The following is a 27,139-nucleotide window of genomic DNA, read 5'->3' on the forward strand; positions in this document are numbered from 1 at the left end:
GGGTGATGTCTCAGGGTCTGTGTGCTCTGGCTGTCAGGACTCAGGTTCACATGCCTTCCTCAGATGGTCTTTTGGTGGCCAGTCTCCGTTTGCGACCTCCATGCTTCCCGGTGCCTGTCGTGGAGCTGCTGCAGATGCATCTCTCTTGTTGGGATTCTCCTCTCACCGGAATTCACTTGAGGCCCTTGCCCCATGCATTTCCACATAACTGCATGGACTGTGCGGGGCCTCTCATAGGCCCCGCTGAGAGGTCGCTGCGGAACTCCCAACAGGGCCACGACCAAGCCTTGTGCTACCCTGAGGGTGGATAGTCCAATGGTCGAGTATGCTCTTCTTTGACAGACCTCAGGTTTCTGGGTAGCTAGCCTCCCACAGCGCCAGGAATGGTTGGTCTCTGGATGTTTCAGGTGTTTTGATCCACTCTGGTGGTGTGATGCTCCTTAGGTGTTTCTGGTGATGCAGCTGAGTAATGAGTACAATTACTTTTGGGTTTTTTTTTTTTACACTTGGGCGACAGACGGCGATCTCTTGCTTGTGGAGGCCTCTTGGAGTGAGAAGATCTGGAGGAACTTTGTGGCCACTTGCGGGTATCTTGGGGTAGGTGAACTTGCTAGCCATGATGCCATCGATGCCAAGCAGCCGGTGACAGGTGACTGGACGGTGGCACTGTGAAACATGGGGCCTGGATGCAGATCGCGCTTACTAGCGGCTTATGGTTGATTCTCCCACTGAGCTGTCTTCAGTGACGTCTCTGCACCCCGGTGGTGGGCTTGTGTTGATGAACATCTTCTCTGGTGCTGGCACAAGTCCTCTGTCTTGTCGCTCTACTCTCTTTCTCTTTTCTCTTGTGCGCCTGTGGTGTTTGTGCGCCCTGTGGCATCATGGCACTCTCTTCTCTTCCTTTGCGATGTGGTGTCCTGCCGCACTCTTCTCCTTCCGACCAGGTTTCTCACTCTGATGTGGCGGCATTCCACATATTTCACTTTCGCACCACATGGACATCTCACTGGTCGCGTCCTGTTCTTAGGACTGTGCCTTTTCTTTGCTGCGGACCTGTCGCAGGTCTGTCCTGTCAGTAGGACTTGCTTCTACTCCTCATGGACCGCTCGCAGGACCCATCCCCTCCTCACGGATTTTCGTGGTACTCCTATGCCAGGATGACAGGTCACCTTCTTCATTTGAGGATGTTGTGCTTGTGCCTCAAGCCTGCGCCGTTATGGTGCTTGCTCCTGCCGCAATTCATGCATGCTTGGCAGGGTCAGTCATTTTATCTGACATGCTCCTCCTTGCTTGCAGTACTATTTGGCATCCGGCCACGCGTCGCATGTCTTCAGTGCACATGTTGTGGTTGCAGTTTGCTACTTGGAGTGTGCGGCTCTCCTCTTGCCTGTCTTGGGCCACTGGCTTTTCCGTCTTGAGGCAGTATGAGGTAGGACACTCTGTGCTGTCTTTGGAACCCTACTGAACTTCGCGAGTGCAGTGGATATGTGGAGGCTCTCCCTGCTGGATTCAGCATTGCTTCTTCTCTGTGGAGAGGTCTCAGTCTCCTGGGAGCCTGCATGTGCTGTCAAGCTTCTGGGTGCATGCGTCCTCGGACTCCAAGCTCTTAGTCCTTCTTCAAGGCGCCCTCTTCTGGTGATTGGCATGCATGCTCTTCTTTCTTGCGGTGGTGGCCGGTCACCACCATGGGCGTGTGGTGCTATTTCCTTGTCTGCAGTGGCATCGGAGAGCCACTGGGTATTTTTAGCACTCAAACATCTCTCAGGGACGTTTCTTCCTTGTTGTGTGGCCTCTTCTCTCAGGCTAATACTCAATTAGCCTTTTCTAGGGAAACAGATCTCTAGCTGCATACAGTGGCAGTAGTGCTTGCTGTCTCTAGCAGAGTGCGTTTAAGCATTTTTATTCCCACTGGGGACCGAGACAGCCTTGCTGACGTTACATGCTGTGATGCTCCTCACAGGCACTGCAATCTGTGATTCAGTAGGTAATGCTGCTTTATCACTCTTCCCCTTGCTAGGCGCTGCCTTACTTATGCTCTGCTTGGGACTTCTTGGGGCTGCTTGCTGTGGATTTACAGCCTCTCCCCTTCATTTTGAGCTGTTTACTTCACTGCAGGCCACAATATTCTCTTTTCATGGCAACGCAGCTTAGCTTCTTAAATTTAGCCCAATGGACTACTTACACTGTTCATGCCAGGGGACGTGGTATCAATTTGGGTTCACAAATGATTATGCTGTAGGCAGGGTGACTGCTCAGTGGGACCGTCTTCATTGTGTCTGCTCTTTATTGTTAGGGCATTACCCGCATGAGCCCTTGACTGCCTATCTCTCTCATGCTCAGTGTGGCTGCGGGGCTCATGCAGCTAACATCCTTCTGAGGCAGATTTGGGGTGCCACAAGCAGTGATGTCTTTACTTTTGCTTAAGGCGAATGCAGCATTACTCATAGGCCCTACCAGCTTTCCTGATGCTGCGGGCCTCGTTGCTCCCTCAGGTGATGTAGAAGAAAGGTGCAGGAAAAGTGGTACTCAGGAAGGGTGCTCTCTGGTCCGGCCGTGCACCTCACACTTTTGGGGATGGCACGCCTGGTAGCAGGCTCAGGTTCACACAGCCTATGCAGCACAGGTAGGCACGTATAGGTGGGTGCTGGCATCTGGGATGCAGACGCCGGGAAACACAACATCGGTGGTGTACGGCGGCTCATGTAGTGCACACTTTTCTTTCACGCCGCTATTGTAGACTCTGTTTTAATCTGGTTGTTTTTTTCATTTCGCAAAATGGTTAGGCCTGTCAGGGCAGCTTAATTCCCAAGTCAATCACTAGGCTTGCGATGTACTTGGCCTCAGCTACGTGGCGTTATCACCCCTGCTCTTCTCAGGCCTGCAGGGAGCCATGATGATCTTGAATTTGCGGACCGTGCAACGCCACTCATGCAGACATATGCCCAGTGTACCGGGCAACTTGGGACTGCTATGCTCATTCTCTTTGGCTGTGGCAGTCTGCAGACAGGCATCAAGGACACCTTCGTCTATCTGCAGGTCAATGTGAAATGCGAGCCATGTATTGCAGGTGCTGTCTGTCCTGCAGCTGCGCTACAGAGTCTGTCTTGTAATTATGGGGGGTGTCACTCACCCTGGAGGGAGCCGCAGGTACTATCGTCAGTTGTTTTGCCAGCGGGCTGGGCTACCATAGGCAGCTGGGTTTCCTTACACTGGGTTACTGCTCAGGTGGTGTGGGAGCACTTTGTGCTCACAGCGGCATACCACTCACTTTTCCGATGCAGTCCTCTCTTCGAGTGGGTCGGCGTGCTGGCTCATTCACCGCTTGTTGTGCGGGTCGTGGGGGACTACTTGTTCGTGGCAGTGGCAGCCTGGGCCTGAGCACAGCAAATGGCTCCTGCAGACTCTCACTAGTACGAAGGTGGGTGGGACAATCGGCAAGACTGATCCATGCTCCTCTCAACTGCTGGTCTTGGGCCCCTTCAGTGTCTGCACAGTGTCTTGGCCACGGAGGCACTTTGTATCAGTGGGTGCTGTTTGCCTCTTCATTTGGGCTTGGCGGCGCTGAGTCTCCTCGAGCGCAGTGCTATTGCGATGCTACTCCCCCTTTCTAAGCCCAAGATATCTGGCACCAGAAGCCGGGGTTGCCGTGGACAGGGACTATTCTTCTCCCCTCAAGAGAAAGCACCAAGCGGTCGGCAGTTCCCGTGGGGATTGATCCGCTCGTTGACATTGATGTGTTGTGGGCCCTAGGCCAACATTCTACCAATAATGGACACAGGCACACAGTAGTAGGGTACCGGAACTGGCCCAGGGCATGTGCGTCCAGCTCCTTTTATTCGCAGGGTCACTGACCGCTGACGTCTGTGATGAGTGGGTGTAAAGTGTGTTACATCACACTCCTCAACAGTAGAACGTGTCCGCCCGTACACTACACACTCCAGAGGAAGTACTGCTGACTGTAGATCAGCAGAGTCCCTTGCTTATCTTTGCTTCTCTAGAGAGTTTTCTGCACCCCTCGGTGCCTTTCTTCAGCCATTGGATGAGAATATACATTGCCTGGGTGACAGTGGATCGCATTTTCCTCCAGTGGGTCATTGGCAATTGACTGTTTTGTACTTGCTCCCTTTTCCCACACGTGCGAAGTGTAGGGCGGTCGTTGAGAAAAAGCTGTGAGTTGTGGCTTTAAGAGAAAAAGCAGGTCTGTTTAGGACATTGTGCAGAGGAAGTTCCTGGGCACAGCAGCCATTTTACAAACACTTCGTGCCCAGGGAGAATACTAGCAGCCCATGTACCGCCCAAATACACTGCTACACACAGAGAATTACAGGAACAAATAAAGAATGTATTCCTTTTTATACAAAATCGTAACAGACACGGCGGATCTGCCAGTGCTCTAGGTTTGCCAGACAGACTCCCAAATCCTATGTTTTTTCAAGTAATTTGGGCCAGAGTATTTAAAATAATAGAGCTGAGACAAACGTATTTTACTGGAGTGTTAACCCTTTTCCTCTGACAAACTAAAGGCAGCGGAGATTAACATGAGAATCTAACCTCTGAAAAGTTCCTTTTTCATCTGTGTGTGGTGTCCCTGCTTTTAGTTGACATTTCAGCCGTGTTATATTGAACAGTAAGGTTAGGCTACCTTCATAACAGTGGTTTTCTTCAAAATCATTACTTCAGCTCGAGCCCCCGTCATGTATGCAGGCCCTTGACGAACGCACTTAATGTGAACCAATTAGGGAGCGTTACAAATGCCTGAACCATTCTTTACTTGCTATTCTGCTAATGGATTTTTCTGTTCTGAACACACACAAATCCCCTGTGCGCATCAGGCAAAAATGACAAGCTTGGTGTTAAATCACATTAGGTATCCGTGGGAATGAATACTGATGTGTCCCATTAGGGCGCAGACTGCGCGAGAGTGCCGGTAAACACCTGCTTCTAAAGCGCGCGGCCATTAGAGTACGGGCACGCGCCATCACAGCTCTCTGAGAGATCCGGGGGCTTCAGGCAGAGTGGTCACCTGTGCCCTGTCACTCAGGTATAATGCCAGGTATTAATGCTGTTTAATGTCTGCTCAGCTGTCACTGAGGGGCAGTGATTGTAATCACGCTGCACCCATGATGGCTGCCGCCCACGCACTCTTATGAAGAGCAGTTACTGATGTCACAAATGGTTGCGCCTTCAGCTGCTGTTTCCTTTGAGGTCAGAGCATGCTGCAGATATGTCAATCTTTCTCAGCTCTCTCTTTGTGTCTGGGTTACTCCCTGAGGCTTCATATGAAAGCGCCCCACCTATGAGAACTGGCTCCTTCTTGCTTGTGCCTAACAACCCATATGTGTAATTAGAAGTACAATGGCGGAAAGTGTGTTTAGCCTCAATGTAACTGCAGCTAAGTAACGCTTCATACCCTAGTTAAAGTGCTGAAGCACATTTAGCAGCGGTCGGTGCAGGTAAGCCGATGGGAAGGGGTGCTGCAGGGGGTGATGTCGGCAGACGACGGAATAGGAGTTCTTTATTGTATTTGCCCTATTCCGTCATCTGTTGACATACCCCTCCCCACTGCGCTTACCCTGCACCCACCGCTGCTATGGATGGATAGCATGCTACACCTTGGTGTGTTCATAGGTGGAAGAGTGTTGAATGACAGTGCAGCCTATGTAGGAAGCCTTTTGGTGTCCTATGTGCGTGGCGGGAGTGGTGCTCTTGTCCTGTCTGAGGTGGCTGCACCCGCGCACGCAATGGAAGAAAGGACAGTTCTAGAATTTAGGCGTGGTCTATTAAATTAATGTTTCACCTGTTTGAGCAGGTCTCCGTAGACTCCACCCAAGGGCCACAGAGGAGCCATCCATGGCATGCACTGGATACAGACAGTCATGGCAGAGGTTCTATATGTTAGTATGCAAAGAAGAAATTAGATTTATTGTCAGCAGAAATGGCCCTGCAAACCTGTACCTGAAAAAAAGACCAGAAAACCACACTGGTGGCACTTTAAACGTTACATTACATTCATTTCAAGGAACAGATATGTCTTTAACTAGATATTAGCAGAATCACCAAACCAAAATATCTAAAAAGGATTCTTTATGTAACGCGCTTTCTCATGGTAAAACTCTAGTATCAAAATATACAAATCCGTAATACAGTTACATTTAGCATATTCTCACAATTACAAATAGCAAATTATTCAATTTTTACATGATACAGGCTTCAATCTTTGATGTTAGCAGTCCACGTGAATTTTGGCGGAAAATCTCGCTTCTTCAGGGCCATAAACCAAGAGAAAGTCCATTAATCGCATTTCTCAAAAGTAAGGGCGTAATGCAAGTTCTCCCTCTTATGTTCAATATTATCTCAGGTTATCTCACAAATTTATATATACATGGATTGCATTTATCATAACACCAGAAGCCTCAATTGTCCGTTCTTCTTCTATGTGATTGACAAACCCTATCACACCGTACAGTATAAATGCGCGGTAAAAACACTCCCTCCCCTCTTTTAGAAGTAGATTCCCCGGTCCAACTCGCATCTGTTAATTATTCCTGCTTTTGCAAACCCAAATCCAACAGCACAGCTCCGTTCCCTGTATGCCGCAATATAAACGCTAAAAGGAATATTTTCACATTTGTAATTGTGAGAATATACCACATTTAACTTTAGTATGGATTTGTATATTTTGATACTTGTATTTTATCATAAGAAAGCATGTTAAAGAAACTGTTGTTTTTAGGTATTTTGGTTTAGTGATTGTGCTGCTATCCAGTCTAAGGGCATTTCTGTCTGTATCTCCCTGAAATTAATGTACTGTAACATTGTATATATTTGGCTGGTGTGGGGAAAAAAGCTACACACATGTGTGAACTGTCTACAACAAACCTGGACTGACCCCCAGGCATGCACGCGAGAAACGCAGCCATAGTAAACGCTCTTCAGGGGCTACCTGGAACAGCAGAGGGTGAAATTACATGGGTTTATGGTGAGTTTCCGTCAGAAGGGGGTCTGCTCTATACGGCATGGGTTATGTGGGGAAAGTGCATTTACAACGCTGTCTCCACAACGCGGTACCATTACATCGCAGGTCGTTTCAACGACTTGCTGTAGGAGGCGTGCTGGTGTTGGATTTATAATCCAACCCCTTCCCTGCTGTGCGCAAACTGGAGTAGGAATAGTAAATAATACTATTCCTAAATCCAGCGCGCCCCCTACAGCAAGTTGTTGTAATGACTTGCGATGTACTGGTTGCCTTGTAACAACGCATTCGTTGTTACAACCACGAAGTTATGGCATGCGATGTATTTGCATGCGCTGTAAGGACACATATTTGTTATGTGTGTAACTCTTCAGTATATATATCCCATGCTAAAGCTTCTTGGTACATATCAACATTACCTCCTCGTCTGTCTTCCTGGATGCAGTCCTTACGCATGAGATACTTCTGCTTTCTGGCAGAAAGAAAAAAACAGACCAGGAGTCGGAGTAATGAAGATTACCAGTAAGTAATAGGGGCATTGTCTTTAAGCCCCCATACAGGCTTGTGCACACTGCAGTGACTTGCTGCATTTTTGCCCAACCGAGGAATCTGTTGTCACCGTTGCTTTTGGGAGAATACATTGTTTTATCACAAGTAGAAACAAAAAAGCTGGCTTGTAACGGGGAATCTCCCTCAGTAACTAATTTTCCATGATCTTGCTATGTATTTGCTAATAGTAAAGTATGGATATACATAATTCTGCCTACAATGGTTTAGTGCACTAATGCACACTGTAAAATGTACAATATTGTCGTAGCATATCTTTACCTGCTGTAGCCATCTGCTCAGTGCTAACCAGTGCTTCCACACTGCACCCATCTCTGATGTGAAAAGCCTCCGTCTCGTGCCTGGCATTGTCAATGAGACATTCCTGAACAGCTTGTCTCTGCTTGGATATCATTTCTGCTCATTGCTAACCAGTGCATGCAAGTTGCACCCGTCTCTGATATGAAAACCCGTGCTCTCATGCCTGGCATTTTCGGTGAGAAATATCTGAACAGCTTGTCTCTACTTCGGTAGCTTTCTGATCATTAGGTGCTGTGGGACCTCCTTGTGATTTTCAGACTGATTTTCTTTTGTCAGTAAATAGTTGGTGACATTAAATTGGTGTGTGAGCAGATGTTTGTCAAAGCACCCTGCAACAAACCTTTGGTTAGCAAATGGCACTAGGCAGCTCCTGCTTTAGGACAGTGCGACTGGTGCAGCTGCACAGGGCACTGACCCAGAAGGGGGCACTGACCTGTTGGGAAGGTGGGGGGGGGGCTCTGTGTTTAGCAATAAATTACGATTTAAAAGCAGCTTCTGCGTCCAGCTTTCAAGCAGCAATAAAAATGTCAAGGTAACTCTGGTGATTAATGTTCCTGCTAGAGCGAGGGATTTGAGCAAAGAACAGATCTGTATTTTACAAGGGTAGCTGAGTGGATGAGTAAAACCAGCCTTTACCGGTGCTTTAAAACGAATTAAATGTATGTGAGAGAGGGGCTATGTAGAGAAGAATGGGTGGTGGTGAGGAAATCCGAGAAGCAGGTAATGGGGAGGCGGGGCGCCCAAAACAATTGTTGCCCGAGGTGCTACCAGTGCTAAAACTGGCCCTGGCACTAGGCTCCCACTCTCTCAGGACTAAGGTTGATAATGGCCAGTGCTGCCAACCTTAAAACTTTGGAACAGGTTCAAGTTCCAGCTGTGGCTCAGCATCCTGTGATTTTGGGCAAAACACTTACTCTGCCTTTGCCTAAAAATGTGTGTGTAACGTAATTTGCTCATGTAAATATATCTAATGCGCTCTATATGAAACTGCAAATAAATAAATAAAAATAAATACAAGTAATTTTTAGTTGGGAAAGAAAAACATAGTTTTTCAGTGCCTAGAGGCAATTTGAAGTAACATGGAGGTATTTATGTCCCACATAAATTATTTTTATTATTATTCAACAATATTTTCCTCAGTGGATGTCACATGAGTTGAAAATACACCAAAGTGCACGTATTGAAGATGAAAACTGTGATAACCTTTTGGTGATATACCTTCCTTAACTCAAAGTGGAATTTCAAAGAAAGCATGTGTAAACAAAATAAGCTTTATTTGTATTATAAAACTGTTCTCTAGTCAACCCCATAGATCAATTGGACATGCCTAGTATCAAAATTGGATTTATATTAAAATACAGGCTTTCCATGAGCCAAGAAGAAAGCACTCCCTAAACAGAGATGGCCGATGTTAGAGAGTATAGCATATGGGTGCCTTTGTTTAAAATGCATACACGAGACACCAACAAGTGGCACTGGGGCCATTGGGCGAAGGGCATTCTGCCTAGAATTGGCCGCAGTTGTTTTTTGTAAATTGCCTGCTCTGATTTATTTACCACCCAGCTCCGTGTTTATTTTTTTTAGGGCACCTCTGTCAAGTGCCACACATCACATGTTAGACTAACACATTTTGCCCCTAAATAAATATTGTCTTCCAGATATGTTTAAGGACACGGTTTTACATGGAATTCAAAAAGTATAAAATGTTTAGGTATCTTCTATACAAAAACATTTAAAAAAAAAAAAGTTAACCTTAATCAAATCATCACAAAAACTACAGCGTTGATCGAGGGATGGTCCCCTTATTTCTGTCCTGGTGGGGTTGATTGGCAACTAATAAAATGATGTTGTTAGCAATAGTTTTTACTTATCAATGTTGACAGTTTCCGTCCCACTTTCTTCCTTTAAAATGATTACCCGTTCATTGATCACATTTTTATGGAACAATCGTAAGGCCAGAATTTCACTAGTTCGTCTTCAACAATCAAAGTATACTGGAGGGGTTAATTTCCTTAATATTAGGCGATATCACTCTGCCTTTACACTGAAACAAATTTGGACTTCCCTTCTGGCAAACCCTCAAGTAGCATGAACAGGATGTTTGTGTGGGGAACTGAGTTAGAACTGTGGATGGGTCACAAACCTTTGCTAGGTTAGCTCACTAAGAGAGGAGCAGGAAGGGTGACACCACATATTCCAATTTTGTTGCCAATGACTGCAAAACCTCTTCTTCCAAAATAGCTACATTACAGGATCCCCTTACATCAACCTCTATCCAGCTCTCTTCTTCTCGAATAATCTGATAACTTAATGGAAAACGTGGCAAACAATCAGAATTTTTTTTTTTTTTGATCCTGGTACATACTTCGCTACAAATGTAAACTCCTGCAATCTATATAACCATTTTGGAATATATGATGTCACCCTTCCTGCTCCTCTCTTAGTGAGCTAACCTAGCAAAGGTTTGTGACCCATCTACAATTCTCAGTTCCCCACACAAACATCCTGAAATGTTGCACGCTCACCAGCATGCCTCTTTGTCAATGGTGTAATATGCATCGTCAGCCCTTTAAGAGTGAGAGATGCAAACACTACCACCTGCTCACAAACCGTGCTCGGCCTGCATTAGTATTGACCCTAGATCTTAATCACTTGCATCAGCGACCACAATAGCTCTGTCACAGGAGTTAAAAGGTTTCAGCACTACGACCTCAACAATAGATCTCTTCATGATTTCAAATGCCTGTTGACAACCCGAAGTCCACTGATACTTCACCATCTTCTTCATCAAATACCGTAACTCATGTGCTTTATTGGCGAAATGATCCACACACTTAGAGTAGTACATTGCTAATCCATGAAATTATCCCCACTGACCTTAGTCTTTGGGAGGAGGGGCATTTTCTATGACCTCCACCAACTTCAATTTAGGTTTCACACCATCAGATGTCAAAGTATGGCCCAAATATTCCACCTCAAAAAACATCAAATTTACACTTTACTTCACTTAAAATCAAACCAGCTCTTTCCAGTTTACTCAGCACAACATTCAAAGCAGAACCTTGTCAGCACCCCATACAGAAATACCATCTTGTAAAAATAAAACATTTGGTAAACCTTGCAAAATAGCCTGCATTATTCCCTGGAACACTGGGGATGCCGTGGCCAAACCAAGTGGCCTTCCTACAAACTGGTATGCCCCTTCAGATATAATGAATGATGTTAAGTGCTTTGAGTCAGAATGTAATCGAACCTGGTAATGGCGCACTGGATAAATCTAACGTCCTGAAACAAGTGGCATCTTTCCCACACATTAGCATTTCCTTTATAAGGAGAAGCGGATGTCAGTCTACCAATATGGCACTAAGCAAGTCTCTGAGGTCCACAAAAATGCGTTGATTTCAATTCTTTTTTTGTCTAACACAGTAGGACTAAGCCATTCCAAAGCTCTATAACACCACATTTACACAATCTGTCTAACTCCTCTTCAGCATTCCACGCAACGCTAAGGGAACATTACACACTTTCTGCACTTTAGGCATCCCTGTTTCAGAATGATTTGAAGCTCAAATTTCTGTTGAAAACCCAACTCACTTGCAAAGAATTTTGAAAATTTATCACTCCATCTGTGAGCTTCATCCTCACCCGGCGCAGTAAGAAGCACTTGATCAGGATGGTTTGGATCAAGCACCACTCCTAATGCACGTTACTCCTGCCAACCCAATACAATTTTTCTCTTTTCAACCGCATATATTTTTCCCAGAGCCCTTCCACTTTAATATTCTAACATTGCATTAAAATACCCAATAACTGGCAAGTTCACCTCACAATATCTGTCAGATTTAATATCTGTGGGGGATATTCTCAAGAACGTGTGATAAACATCACAAAATTAGCGTAACACAACTTTGCATATCTCAGTCTATCACGGGAAAACAACGCCTTGTTAACGTAGTATTCTCAACACGGCGGCACCATGCGATATTCTCCCGATATCGCGTCAAATGACTGCGTTAAAATCAACGCAACACTGCAAAAATGCGGAAGATGAACAAAGTTGTGATGATGACAATCGCGATACAAAAATCAGTGAAAACCAGCAACAGGCCTGCAATTCCCACATGTCAAGCGGGAAAATGCACTATAAAAGTAGAAAAAAAACATACAAACAAAAGCCATACAACAGCGAAGCACAATAGAGGTAGCCGGAGCAAATACAGAGGACAACCAGAACCCCACAAGCCCCCTGGAGGACCAGCCCGGGACCTCGGGGTCAGGGAAGGGCAAGGACAAGAAGAGTAGGAAGAAATGGTTCAGTCTGCAGGAAAACAGGATCCTGATAACGGAGGTGATAGAACACCATCAACTACTGTTCATCACCTCCACTGTGTCACTGGCAACTAAAAATGGAATATGGCAGTCGGAGTGCTGAAGAGGACAATGGAAGAGGTCAAGAGGCGCTGGAATGATGTGAAGCGCAAAACCAAGCAGAAACAACCGGAAGGCAGCAATGCAGACTGGAGGTGGGAGCCCAGCGCAACAGTAGGAGCTGGACGAGATGGAGTAAATGGTGTCCACAGTCATCAGTGGGGAGACGGTGGCAGGAGTTGGGGGCCCGGACACTGCACAACATGACCGGACACAACAGCAACAGGGTGAGTAACGACCAGGGACTGGGGGGACGGGGGAGATGGGCACAATGGCACACATGCACAATTAAGCATAACACATCTGCGTCCAAGCCATACCCCAGACCCCCAACTCCCACCAAGAGACCAATGCACCCAAGTATGCAACATCTCAGCACTGTATAAGCCCAGAAGTCAGAGGCACACCGCATATAAGGGATAAGGGGCAGCTAAATCAGAGCTGCAGGGGCGACGCCCCCAAAATGCGGCACACAAACATTACATGCAGAGCACATCAACATTGACAATGATGTGGTACAAACCGCAACACGTCCACAACAGAACAGAGGACACAACTGGTGCCGCATGTGTGTAGAAACTGGCCAATCACATTTGGCATTGCAGGGAAATGTGAGTTGACAATGTACAAGTACAAACACACATCCGTGATGTTTTCGGAATGTTCCCTGTCCCGCATCAAATAGGCAGCTCCCCCCAAATAGACACAATGTACACTGTCATGCAGTCTGAATGTAAACATGTACAATGCGTCAATATACATGTGAACAAAATGTTAAACTGCATCTCCCCTTCACATTGCAGGGGGAAATTTAACACCTCCTGCAGAGCCAGCCATACCTCTCTTCTCTGATGACGAAGAGGACCACCACAGCTTCGACTCCGATGCCCTCCAACAGCTCATGGAGAGCCTCCGCAGCCCACTTCCAGGAGCAGGGCAGGCCAGCTGCTAAGAGGAGAACCCACTCCCTGCACAGGACACACAGCAGGCAGCAACCACCACCACGGCTGCCTCCCAGGACCCCCACAACGAACACATGGCCTTCCAACGCCATGTGTTGGGATGCCAGGAGAAGCTGGCTGAACAGGTGCAGGTGGGGTTTGACTGCATGGCAGCCAAACTAGATGCCATATGTGGGTGTCTAAGTCTCATCAGGGACCACTCACTGTCCTTAACGGACACCCACAGTCTGCTCCATGCTCTCCAATGAACCATGGCTGTCATCACTAGAGTCCTGACTCTGCGACAAGAACAACTGTCTAGTCAGAGTGCCTACAGCGATCTCGCCCAAGAGTTGGGATACATGCAGAGGATCATGGAGAACATGGAGCGGACGCAGACGGAAAGAGCGGCTGCCACGGCTGCACACCAGCGAGAGGTAGCTGGGTCCCTCAATGCCCTAAAGACCCTCTTCATGGTATTGCTGACACAAGACCTGGTGCTGATGCATGCTGCTGCTACCACTCCATCCACATCTCTGGCCCCTGATGTGTCAGTGCCACACAGTGCAGCAGACATTCCACCTCTGGCCCCTGAGGTGTCACTGCCACACAGTACTGGAGAAAGAACACCACCAGCCACATGTGAGACACATGCAACAAACAGCAGAGGACGAAGATGCGGATGAATCTGCCTCCGTGGTCAGAATGACGCAGTAGCATTCATCTTCGCCATATGGCAGGTTTCTGTTTGGTTCTGCCCTCTGCATCATCACCTTCCACTGTCCCCCGTTTCACTCTGCAACACTCGCCTTGGACCTCGACATGGACTGCCATATTCTGTTTGGTCACCAATGACACAGCTTTCAGACTGCGGACTGAACTCCTCCTCTTCTTATGTACTTGTCATTCCCTGAAGGACAATGTAAAGTGGGTTTTGCATGGCCTTGTACTGTTCCAGCTACAACACTCCACTGAATGTGCATTAAACATTCATATTCACACAGATGTGTCATGTTAATGATCTTTCAAGTGTGGAAGTATGGATGAATGTAGGGTCAGTGAGTCCCCCTTACATCCAGGTTGCTCATATTGTGGGAGTTGGGTCACATGGTGACACATTGCCGATTGCGGTCCGGGTGTTGCCAACACTACAACGGAGACACACACATTAGTTACTTCCTTGTCCAGCCCAGGACAGAACCACATCCATAGCCCACTCCACTTACGCTCACAGGGGGTGGACAACAACGCTACCTGTCCCAGGTCTTCCCTGTAGGGATCTGCTGCTCACAGGTCTAGTTATCAGCATGCCACAGCCACTCCCTCACGGCTGGTTTATACCCACACCAAACCCATCCAGCACAGCCGTCACAAGACATGTGACCCTGCCAATAAAAAAGGCCTGGCGCACGTGCTGGACGCCATTTCCACTCTGCAACTGGGTGTCTCCGTGTGGTTATCATATATGCATGAAGGCCTAGGGCCCTGCCACCTCACATTGCCTATTGCCGGGAGTGACATGATGGCGTCCGCACCACGTGACTCAATCATAAAAGGTTCATGGCTTGCGGTGCACAGACTTGGTGGCACCGGATACACTGTGGCAGGCACAGGCACACCACCACGGGACGGTGTCTTTCGGTGCACTGAGGTAGGGGCACCTAAAGTGCTGAGCGGGTGTGCAGCCTGCGATGATGCACCATCCTGGTGGTCCAGACTGGTAGGAGTAGTGTGAGCCCTGCTGGACCGCAGTGTAGGCTTGAGCCAGCAGGCACTGCAGGCCTACAGCCACGTGGCATCGCCTCGCGGTTCACAGAGTTAGTGGCACCTCAAGAGCTGAGCGGGTGTGCAGCCTGCGATTATGCCGTGTGCACTGATATAATCTCTGCCATAGCAAAATCAAGACACAGAATCAAGTGTGTGACCTGGTGGCCCACTGTGCAGGGCTGCATGATGTGGAGGGTGCCATGGTCGCAGGCCCTGGGCTTGGAGCTCCCACCGGCACGTGGTGAGCCCTCTTGGAGACACGCCAGTGGCGGAAGGTGAGCAGTGAGGCCTGGTTGCACAAGGGCGAGCAATCACCACTGGGTGGCGGGAGGAGCTGGGGTGCAGCAGCCTGTGTGCACAGGGGCAGGCAAGCGATGATGACGTGTGCAACTGTATGGACTCTGCCATTCATGTCTCTGGAAACTGTTTCAGATAGGGACCTGGGGGACTGCAGTGTATACCGGCACGTGGTTGGAGACACACCAGTGGCAGCAGGTGAGTAGTGATGCCTGGGTCCGCAGTGTCAGCACTCTCTCTCCCTCTCTTTCTCTCTCCCTCTCTCTGTCCCTCTTTCTCTTTCTCTCTCTCTCTCTCTCTCCCTCTCCCTCTCTCTCTTTCTCTCTCCCTCCCTCTCTTTCTCTCTCCCTCTCCCTCTCTCTCTTTCTCTCTCTCTCTCTCTCTCTTTCTCTCTTTATCTCTTTATCTCTATCTCTCTTTCGCTCTCTCTCTCTGTACTTTGATGAGCACATGACACACCTTCTTATCTAGGTTTTTGCCTTGCAGACCGTGACTTACAAAATGTCCTGAGAAGACCCGCCATGACTCTTCAGAGTTGTTGTTTTGGGTTTATTCTGTAATAAACGTATTATTTGTATATTCTGAGATGGATGTATGATTCTCCTGTTTTTGACCTCACATGTATGTTAGGTGTTGTGATTGTGCGACTTCAGGCGAATTGCTTGGTTCATGATTTCGTAGAGTTGATGTGCAATATCTTTGTCCAAAGGGGGGTAGGGCCCTGGGGGGGAAGGGGGTCCTGGGGGTGATGACGGTGGGTGTTGTTGCCCTATTGGGGCTCCGGGCTGCATATTCAGTAGCTCCATGGCATCTGTTGTTCTTCATGTGTGGCTCTTGGATGTGCTCCCTTGTCTGGTGCCGGTTGTCGTCCGACTTTACACCAGGTAAGAGCAGGTGTTAATTTCCTGCTGCTAACGCACCTTATCGCCTGTTTTGTGATCTTATCGCCGATCTGACAGGTTGTTGAGAATGTTGAGGTGTGTTGTTGTTGCGGCTTTTTGCACGGGAACGCCTACTCTGCATCTCATTAGCGTTAGTTGCCGGGGTCATCTGTGGCGATGTTCTTTGCGGGTTCTATCGCGGGTAAACTGGTGATATGGGCTGTTAGCACCACCTTGTGAATGGGGCGATAACTTTATCGCAACTTTGGCTGAGATAAAGTGCCGATAACTTGGTGATAAGTCCTTTTGAATATGCCCCTGTGTGTATTAACCCATTCCCAACAAGATAGGTCTGTTGATCAAATTGTATGGTGAACATGAATCTGCCCACATCAAAATCTCCATTCCATTCACTGTCAATGTGCATGTAAGTGGATGATCAGCCTGTTCCACAATATTTAGAGATTTAATCTCATCCACCACAAAGACTTCAACATCTTCCTCATCAGTACCACAGCCATCATCAAAAGTTTTTATTTTTGTTCTTCCCTTATCAAATTGACATTTTATTCACCAGCAACCCTTCAAATTTACAAACCCTAGAAAATGACCCATTTGTTTGCATTTAAATCATTTCACTTTTGCAGCAGGACAAACTGCCGATTCAGCCAGATGCCTTATGCTCCCACACCTATAGCATGATATTTCTATTCAATTTGAATCTTTGACAATTTTTTGTTACCAGTTGCCTTGTCTTTCTCAAGGAACAATTTATGTACAACATTCACATAATTTATCTCATTTTGTTCGGACCTCCCTTTATTCTGCCCATTTCCTAGTTGTTTTATATACCAAGAGGAATTTTCTATGCATCGTGCAACAGTAATGGCCTTATTTAATGAGGGATCCTTTAACCCCAATAACTTTTCCTGAATTTTCATGATGCTTGTGCTGTTGATCATTTGATCTCTGATACTTTTATCTTTATATTCCCTAAACTTGCATGAAATAGCTAAGGTCCTCAACTCTGCTACATATTGTTCAATGGACCCTCAGGTAACTAGACATTAGAAAAAAACGTTTGCCTCTCCACAACTATGCTTATTTGGTTCCATAATTATCCTCTAAAGCTCTCAGAACACTTAAATATTCATCTTCTGCTACCTCATGCACGTCGGGTTCCCCATCCTATACCTCTTTGGCTGCAATAGGGAGCATTTTCAACACTTTTCTGCCTTCTGCACCCAACCTATGTTTTAGCATGGCCAGTTTCCTTTTTGCAACATACACATGCCCACCTATTGTTTCCAGGTATGTTTTGAAAGATTCTCTCCAATCTTCCCATGACATTACAGTAATCCTGGCTCCTGTAAAATTGAGGTTGGAGCTGGTACCTCCTGCCCAGACATGACTCGAATATACCAAAAAACAGGCTAAAAGAAATAAAGTAGTCACCGCCGTCAATTTCAAAATAATAAGCATAGTCACTGTTGTCACTCCTGCACCCACCACGATAAGCTCAATGACAATTGCACTCAGTCATATACGTTGACTGATTAATCTAGCAAAGTACACATATAGATTTTCCTGTTTCTATGAAGTCTATCAGTGCATTTCCAGTAGTCCTTCCACTCTTTCCAGGAGCACACACTTCATGGTCCTCTTTCTGTTTCTATAAATTATGGCAGAGAGTCCATCTACTGTTTCCAGGATCCACTATGGGCTCTTCTTCCAACATGCATCAGCACTGCCCCCTTCACAGTGAATATTATTATACACCAAGTAATTGTTAACCCGAACTCCCATAGTCTTTGATGTTACCATTGGATAATCTTCCCACGCCAAGGCTGTATTACTACACCCTTTGTGTGCAACAAGACCATTCTAAAGTTCATGTGAACAATGTGACTGAAATATCTTAGGGTGATGTGTCGTGCACATTCTCCAATATATGGCTATAATAGGGCCAATTGAAAATACCATAGGTTCTGTGCAAAACACTCATAGGCACAACTGCCCTTAAACACCAGGGTTCCTGCCCGTAGTGTTTCACATCGACTGTTGTCCACAGAGAGGCAACTCTTAGAGGTCAGTACTCACACGACACGAAGGCTCCTAATCTTCACCATCATGATCCTTCAACACCCTCATCTCAAATTTTAAAGTGAAGACACACCATCAAGTTGAAGAACACAATTTAGTCCAAGTATGAAGGACACAACCCCTGGCAGGTTCTCCACCAACTGTCCCTTCACTTCCCGTCCTCCCATCACCTTCCACCCCAGAACCCCGGGACATCGAAGATTCCACATCTGCTCAATACAACAATCAGTGAAACTATATTAACTGACAACTGCAAATACTCCATGTGAGAAGTTGGCCTGATGTATGATGTCACTAGTTCTAGTGTACACCTTATATCAGTCCAAATACCCTTATGGTGATTGGTTGTAAAGTCAACCTTATAGACCAGCTATCCTAGTGGTAGCATGGACAAGAGCAGTCTTAGGCTAAACTCTGAATGGCATGTGAAGCCAGCTGTGATACCATATATAATCCCTTGAATACCAAATGAAAGGACACCACAACAGATATATATATAAAATAAAGTGTATTTATTCTAGTCAAACCCTCAGCACTCTTTATGAGATTAGAGGTAAGTACAACACAGTCTTATTTAAGCATACATTAAGTCACACAGGTAAGTAATACAGTTAGGCCCTAGGGGCCACGCAAACCATATACTAAGTAAGTGGTATAAGGACCACTGTCACGGAAATAGAATAGGCCTAGGCCTAGGGAATCGCTGGGGCTACACTACACTAGCTTTAGTTAGGAAGTGGGAGGCCCACAGGATTCGTGTGCAGAGTGGAAACACTCACGCGTAATGCGTAAAAGTCACTAGCAATAGTACAGTTTAGAAAATGATAGATTTAGGACACTTCCGGAGTAGCTAGGAAGTCGAGACTGGAAAACTAGACACTAGGATAGTCACTATCCTGATGAGCACCGGAGTACCCAAGTTTCCTAGCCCACAGGCTGCGGGTGCATAGGGGTGAAGTTGCGTCGGTTTTCGTCGTCGACTCCTATGGATGCCTGAAGAAAGATGCTGACAGGCAGTCAGTGAAGAGTGTCCGGTGGATCCCAAGGCTGGGATCAAGAAGAGAGGAGACCTGCAAGGAGAAGGGACAGAGTCAAGGTCACTAGCCAGTGACCACGTGGAACCAGGAAGGAACCAGGCGATGTCGCGAAGATTGCAGGTGAAGGTGAAGCTTGTCGCTGCAGCCAGGAGGACCAGGAAGCGTCGAGGATGACCAGGACCAGGAGGCGTGCTGTCCCACAAAGGCTCTTGCTGTCGGCGGCGTCGAAGTTGGACTAGGACTCACCAAGCCTTGGCAAGCGGAACCCACGAAGAACGGAGGACTTGCTTCTGGTGCAGACCAGGAAGGTCTGGGGTGCTTCTTCTTTGCAGAGAAGCGGGAGCCAGTCTGGAGGAGCCAAATCAGCACAGAAGATTTCAGGGTGCGTCGTCACCAAGGCCACTAGCCAGCGGGCAAGCAACCGGACAGACGCGGCAAGCAGGAAAATGCAGAAGGGCCCCACGCAGGACTCGTGGAGTGTGGGGGGCTGATCTTCGGTGCAGATGATGCTTGGGGTTGGGGCTTCTTAATCCCCGGTGCACAACTTCGAGGGTGCCTCAGAAGCTGCGCTTGAAGTTACTAGCCACTTTTCCCAGGTAGCCGGTCCCACGTCGCTCGTCGCCTCCACGGATCTCAGCTCTGCTGTGGATGTGGATCAGGGTCGGAGAAGTCTGGAAGTCAAGGCTCTGGTCGGGCTCTGCAGTCGGTTCCTCGTAGAACGTGGGCAAAGCAAAGGGTAGTCTCTTGATGGTGCCTGTTTGCACAGGGTAGCCACTCCTTGGCCACAAGGGAGATTCTTCAGTCTTCTTCTTTCGTCGAATGTCGAAGGTCCAGAGTTTCTGTTCAAGTTTGCAGGTTCAGGATAATCTAAAGTCTTGAGGCCCAACTCCCACTCTTATACTAATCTGGGGGGCTGGGATACCTGCTAGGTCACGCCTTATGGGTGGGACCTGGGAGGGGGTGGTTACACCCACTTCCCTTTGTCCAGTTTCGCGCCAGAGCTGGGGCTGGAGTGCCCCAGCGCCGGTTTGAACTGGACTATGCAAGGAAGACCTTGTGTGCCCCAGGCATGTCTCATTCCTTTCAGCCCACCCTGCCCCAATACACTAAAGGCTGTCTGGGGAGGTGCTAGCACCTCCCCAAGCAGGAAACCTATTGTCCAGGCCTCCCTGGCTGGGATCACTCCCAGCAGCAGGAGGTCAGACTTGTGTCTGTGGCAGCAGCATCCATCTTGTGATGCTGAGGCTTTGGTTAGAGTAAAACAGCAAAGTAGGATTTAAACATGTCTCTCCCTCTAGAAGGGAGGAATAATATCCTCATCACCAGAAATGGTATGGGGGTATTATTCCAAAGTGTTAGACACCTTACACGACATGTTTTGATACAGCCAAACCATAGTTACCATAACCGTTTAAGATTATAAGGCACTTTAAGAGTATATGGTAGGCTATACCATAGAACAGCTATAAGGACATGGTTCCGAAAGCTGCAGACAGGCTCAGCTCATGCTAGAGCACCATCTCACATGTTACCAAGCACTATGCCTCCAGGATTGTTAAGGCCTGCCATAGGAGTGACTGATAGGTACACATGTGTCTATATATAAGGGTAGATATAGGCATACTATATCTAAGCAAGGGGTGATTACACGACCTTGCCCCAGCTGAGTGATCAGCCAGTTGTGTCTGTTTGGAAGGCCAGACCAGGGGTGGCATAATACATGCTGCAGCCCCTGGGAGGCCTAGGGTACACCTATGCCCTGGGTACCTAGGGTACACTGTACAGGGTCCAATAAGGTGATCCTTACCAATTGGTTATGTACCTAGGGTACATGGAGTCCATTTTAAAGAGAGAGCAGACAGCCTGAGACCCTGAATGGCAGGATCTCAGGCCAACTAAGTCGAAAAACCAGCTAGACACTAGGCAAAAAGTTGGGGGTAACCATAGTCAGATATCCACCTTCCTACACTCCAGACCCAATCTTCCATGGATAACGTGCCTTCTGTTTTTCCATGGGAATGGTGCAGTGATTGAGTGATTAGCCAGTTAGCAGCGCTTGGATTGTTTATCTTCCTGCTCTGTGCCTATGCTGCCATCCGAAATAAGATGCTGCAGCAACAGACCTTGTGTGCGCTTGTGGTGGGCAGCTGCAGTGTGGGCGTGGGGCAAGATGTTCTTTTGGCACCATCCCGGTCAGAGCAGTGCCTCACATGGCATGCGCTCTTCAGACTCTTGGGCACCCCGCGCTCCCTCACTCCAGACATTTTACATTTGTTGTTCCTATTTATATATTATGTGGTGACATTGGAGTGTGTCAAAAACTTTCGACACTCACCTCAGACAATGTATACAGAGGGTATGGAGCTGTCTGTACAGCTGGCACAGGTGCAAATTTAAAGTGCCAGGCACTGCAGTCCTTGGATGCACGATGATGGCGAGCAGCTGCCAGACTTGGAGGCCGATGTGAGACACATCTGACACAGGCCCGCTTATATCCCCACAGCCCTTGGGTGATGCCAGATCTGAGCAGCAGTGAGTGTGAAGCAACCAGGCAAAGAAGTTAAACCAGGCTTCAGTCAGCACCACCCACTATGAGACAACAGGCAGCCCCCTTCACCTGCTCCGCCTACAGCAGCACTGCCACTGTGAGCTCACTGCCACCCCCTGCGGAACACGGGCCAAAGATTCACTCTCTGGCTTAGCCTGGCACTGCATAGAGGAGGATTTACTTCTGGTCATGAACACAGGTGAGTACAGCAGCAGATCACTCAATGAAGATGAGAGCAAGGAGGGTGATTAGCTTAAAGCACAACATATATTTTATACCTCTTTCTTCTGTAGGTAACTACATAAAATAACTTGAAAGATAACCTGCAACTTAAAGAAACAGAATTGAAAATGCACTACTTTTTATTTTACGTTTACCTCCAATTCTAATCACCTTTGCAAGGGGCAGTAGGTTAATGAACTTACATTTCAGATGTTTTCCAACAGTTTCATTGTATTTTTTTAGAAATTTTCATTGTTCAAAAGAGAGAAATTTCTGATACGTCTGTCTTTCCATTTACATTATTGCTTGATTTTTCTCCCATGAACCTGTCTAAGTGTCACATATTTGATTGGTGAATGTCACTCATAAGTACACAGAAACTATGGAAATGTCACACATAAGCAGTCTGAAAACTTGGCAGATAAATGCGGGGAGTCAAATTAAATCAAAATATCTTCATTCGGCTTCATGTTTGATAAAACCATAAAAGCACAATAAAACCAAAATAGTCTATGGTATTGTACAATATATACAATCACAAGGGCGAGCCAGGTGTAAACAAATTAACAATTCATCTTGTATGTACATGTTTCAGCTAAAGTCCCGGACACCTGGAACAACATATCACATCCACTAAAAGTAATAGGTTAAAACACACTAAGTGATGCATTAAAAGCCATTGAATGAGTCAGCAAACGGTTGGCTGATCGAATACATGAAACCAGAAATGGTGATGAGGAACAGGCCAGTTAATCACAACTTGCCCTGAGCCTAATGACAGATTTAAAAAAACGTAATACATGAAATACAATGTTACCCGTCAGCATCTGAAGAAATATAAAAGCAGGCCGAACTTGTTTAAAATTGGCCTGTTTCAAAATGGGAATTGAATAGGATTTTTCGAGGAGTGTCATAAAATGGGCAGAGCATTGTAAAATGAACCATGTCCTGCGGAGATGTACCATTGCCACCGCAGGACAAAAAGAATTGCCCTCTATGTGATCCCCTTGGATATTTGAGAAGTAGATAAAAAACCTGGTCAGGAGGAATCGATCATAGGAGTTCACAAGACCCAGTAAGTACGACTGTCCCATCACTGTTGTCCTTAATATGACAAAGCGACGTATGCTGGGCTTCATGAGCTCCCTCTCCTCCCTTAGCATGATCTGATGTGTACTAAACGACGTCTTGAGGAGGGCTAGATCTTCCTTTCGTGTTCCGTCGGGGTTAGATAAAAGGTCTTCTCTTCCCAGGCTCAAGAGACTCCTTTCAATATATTTAAGCCCTGGTACCCTGGATGCATGATCCAGAGCCAGGCAATCTTTAAGGATTGCCTTGTTTAATGAATCCCCCTCCTTAACCCATATTTTTAGCCAAAGAGACACCGGGCGAAAGGCTATCAGATCTGTGATATGGGGCATTCCTAGTTCTTCATGGGCAATAAAGGAGGGGGTGCCCTGCGGAACTGATAACAGTTGTCTCATCAAATTGTTTTCCGATATTTGAATGTCCTTTGTATCAACATATCCCCAGATTTCACTGCCAAAAAGGGCCTTTGACCTACACTTACCCTTGTAAAGCTCCAAGAGAGCCACCACTGGTCTTTCCCCCAAATCTAACAGCAAAGTTAAAAACTGCAGCAGTCTCCCTATTGAGGTCATTTCTCCTGCGAGTAAGTTGAGGCCCCCAAATCAATTTATCATCCAGGAGTACCCCCAGATAGGAGAACACGTATGTTTTGGGGATCGGGGTAAGCCCTACTTTGAAGGTGTAAGGTCTACTAGGCCACACCTCTACCTGCATAATATATGATTTGGTGTTATTAATCCTCAAGTCCAGATCTCCCATAAACTGTGCAAATGTGGATAAAAGAGATTGCAAGCACTTCTCAGTCCTTGCCGTCAAGATGGCATCGTCAGCATATAGCAGAACCAGGAGACCTCGCCGTCCTATCTGGGGGTAATCGGCCTTTGTCTCCAGAAGAATTTTTCCCAAATGATTAATACAAAGGTTAAAGAGAAACAGAGCCAAAATACATCCTTGGCGGACACCACCCTTAACGGGGAATGAGCGTGATACATTCAGGCTAGCCGAGTAACGCACAACCGCCTTAGTGTCACGGTGGAGGTGATATAGAAAGGAAATTATCTTCCTGTCCACCCCTAGGGAGGAGAGGATCTGCCATAATTTGCCTCTGTTCACGCAATCAAATGCGGAAGACAGATCCATGGAGGCCAAAAAGATGGTACCCCGGTGGGCTACAGTATATTTACTTGTTTTCAAGAATAGATTCAAAGATTGGTCAATTGTGGAACGACCTGAGCGAAAACCATATCGAGTCTCCGACAAGATGTTATTGTCATTAGCCCAAGATGATAACCTACCCAACAATATCCTCCTGACCACTTTTACCACCGAATCTAACAGGGAGATAGGTCTATAGCAGATAGTACTGTCCCTATCTCCCTTTTTAAAGAATGGCACGATGATAGAGATCGTCCATGAAGCAGGGGTACCAAGCCTAGTGACTGCATTAATTACAGAAGCAAGCACTGGTGCCCAAAGTGCCACATCCGACAGGTAAAGATCAGGGGTAATTCCATTGGGGGTCAGGGCCTTATTACGTGTCATACCAATGATACCTCGCCTCACCTCATCCACCGTTACTGTTAAAGTTTTAGGTGTGCCGCAAAAATCGGGTAAAGGCAGCAGGGCCGGAGGGCCCTTAAACATGCCCTCGAAATGATGGGTGGTGAATGACTGCCACAGTGGTTGCTGTTCCTGGCGGCTTCCTGCGGTTCTGCGGGAGAAGCCGTCTTTGTTTGTTTTTCTCCGAAGTGCAGTCGGATTCAGAGCGGAGTTAATGACTTTCTCCGGGGACTCAAGGAGAGGCTTTACCGCTGCTTGGAACGAGCAGTGATTGGAGTGGCACCTCATTTTGTTTATTGTGGCCGACTCACGGCTGGATTCAGAGCGGAGTTGCTGCTTTACTCTGGGGACTCTGGGAGAGACTTTTCTGCTGCGAGGAGTGACCAGCGAGGGAAGCTGTTTTCTGTTGCCTCCGGCCCGGAACGGATTTCCACGGCTGTCGGGATTCATTAGCTGCTCTGGATTGAGTGGCTGTTGGTGCAGAGAAACAACGCTGGGCAGGAGTTGAGTTGCCCAAGTAAGGTACTGTTGAGAGGCGCTCTGTCATTTTCCGGCCATGTAACTTCGTTTATGGAAATATCAAGCTTATGACAGTGAAGAGAACTGCATATGTTATATGTTATTTGTTGCTATTGGTCAATACAACCAAAGCGACATTTCCCGGGTGAAACATCGGAGTGCCAGGAGTGGGAATTCATGTTTTTATGCCTATGACCATATAATGAGGAGGGACCCGCGCCGCTGCTTGTTTTGTCCCTGGGCTGCTTGCTGGTGTTTTGCCCCGTTGCCTGGTGCTCTGTGTCCTGCCCGCTGTCTCCCCCGCCGCCACTGCCTACAAACACCTTAGGCGTGGCCGCTGTGCGGGGAGACTACCTGGCCCAGAAGCCCCTGCACAAATATCGTGGGACACACCCCCTTCGCGCCTGGTGGCGCTTAAAAATCAGACTGACCCCCGGCCAAGTGGGACACCTGCTGGCCGATTGCAGAGGAGGAACCCGCGCCGCTGCTTGTTTTGTCCCTGGGCTGCTTGCTGGTGTTTTGCCCCGTTGCCTGGTGCTCTGTGTCCTGCCCGCTGTCTCCCCCGCCGCCGCTGCCTACAAACATCTTAGGCGCGGCTGTTGTGCGGGGAGACTGCCTGGCCCAGAAGCCCCTGCACAAACATCGTGGGACACACCCCCTTCGCGCCTGGTGGCGCTTAAAAATCAGACTGACCCCCGGCCTAGTGGGACACTTGCTGGCCGATTGCAGAGGAGGGACCCATGCCGCTGCTTGTTTTGTCCCCAGGCTGCTTGCTGGTGTTTAGCCCCGTTGCCTGCTGCTCTGTGTCCTGCCCGCTGTCTCCCCCGCTGCCTACAAACACCTTAGGCGCGGCCACTGTGCGGGGAGACTACCTGGCCCTGAAGCCCCTGCACAAACATCGTGGGACACACCCCCTTCGCGCCTGGTGGCGCTTAAAAATCAGACTGACCCCCGGCAGAGTGGGACACTTGCTGGCCGATTGCAGAGGAGGGACCCGTGCCGCTGCTTGTTTTGTCCCTAGGCTGCTTGCTGGTGTTTAGCCCCGTTGCCTGGTGCTCTGTGTCCTGCCCGCTGTCTCCCCCGCCGCCGCTGCCTACAAACACCTTAGGCGCGGCCACTGTGCGGGGAGACTACCTGGCCCAGAAGCCCCTGCACAAACATCGTGGGACACACCCCCTTCGTGCCTGGTGGCGCTTAAAAATCAGACTGACCCCCGGCAGAGTGGGACACTTGCTGGCCGATTGCAGAGGAGGGACCCGCGCCGCTGCTTGTTTTGTCCCTGGGCTGCTTGCTGGTGTTTTGCCCCGTTGCCTGGTGCTCTGTGTCCTGCCCGCTGTCTCCCCCGCCGCCGCTGCCTACAAACATCTTAGGCGCGGCCGCTGTGCGGGGAGACTACCTGGCCCAGAAGCCCCTGCACAAACATTGTGGGACACACCCCCTTCGCGCCTGGTGGCGCTTAAAAATCAGACTGACCCCCGGCCGAGTGGGACATTTGCTGGCCGATTGCAGAGGAGGGACCAGCACCGCTGCTTGTTTTGTCCCTGGGCTGCTTGATGGTGTTTTGCCCCGTTGCCTGGTGCTCTGTGTCCTGCCCGCTGTCTCCCCCGCCGCCGCTGCCTACAAACACCTTAGGCGCGGCCGCTGTGCGGGGAGACTACCTGGCCCAGAAGCCCCTGCACAAACATCGTGGGACACACCCCCTTCGCGCCTGGTGGCGCTTAAAAATCAGACTGACCCCCCGCCTCGCGGGACACACGCGGGCGGCGCCGGGAGAAGCCCGGGACAAGGGCGGGACCGTTTCTGGCCGTTAGTGGCCGTGCGAGGCCGGGCTGGGGCACCCCTCTTGGCTCTTTGTATTCGTAATCTGGTTATTTGCTATCTGTTATTTCAAATCAGGGTTTTTGCTT

This window comes from Triturus cristatus, chromosome 12 (assembly GCF_964204655.1).
Source record: "Triturus cristatus chromosome 12, aTriCri1.1, whole genome shotgun sequence".
Taxonomy (NCBI): domain Eukaryota; kingdom Metazoa; phylum Chordata; class Amphibia; order Caudata; family Salamandridae; genus Triturus; species Triturus cristatus.